Genomic DNA, 845 nt, shown 5'->3' with positions numbered 1-845 from the left:
CTTAACTCCAGAACCACCGCCAGCTAATTTGTTGTTGTCGCCTGATGCAGGACTTTATTGCCAGAGCAGAGAGACTATCAGACTGAAAACACCTCCATTGAATTAGGAAAAGATGGTCAATCTGTGCCACAGTTTAGACTACCGATAGATCAGAGTTATTCCTCCCCTTGTGACAGTGTGGTGTAGAGACAGAACGATCAATCTACAACCATCTACCACCATCTACCACTAACTATCACCATTTACCACCAACTACAACTAACTACCACCATCTACCACCTTCTACCACCATCTACCACCAACTACCACTAACTACCACCATCTACAACCATCTAACCACCATCTACCACTAACTATCACCATCTACCACTAACTACCAGCATCTACCACCAACTACCACCATCTACCACCTTCTAACACCATCTACCACTATCTATCACCAACTACCACTATCTACCACTATCTACCACCTTCTAACACCATCTACCACTATCTACCACCATCTACCACTATCTACCACCAACTACCACTATCTACCACTATCTACCACTATCTAACACCATCTACCACCTTCTAACACCATCTATTACTAACTTCCCCATCTACCACTATCTACCACCATCTACCACCATCTATCACCATCTACCACCATCTATCACCATCTACCACTAACTACCACCATCTACCACCTTCTACCACTAACTACCACCATCTACTACTAACTACCCCATCTACCACTATCTACCACCATCTACCACCATCTACCACCTTCTAACACCATCTACCACCATCTATCACCATCTACCACCAACTACCACCATCTACCACCTAACTAACCACCACCA

Source organism: Oncorhynchus tshawytscha, linkage group LG19 (genome assembly GCF_018296145.1).
Source record: "Oncorhynchus tshawytscha isolate Ot180627B linkage group LG19, Otsh_v2.0, whole genome shotgun sequence".
NCBI classification, from domain to species: Eukaryota; Metazoa; Chordata; class Actinopteri; order Salmoniformes; family Salmonidae; genus Oncorhynchus; species Oncorhynchus tshawytscha.
Note: the sequence above shows the minus strand (reverse complement) of the source record.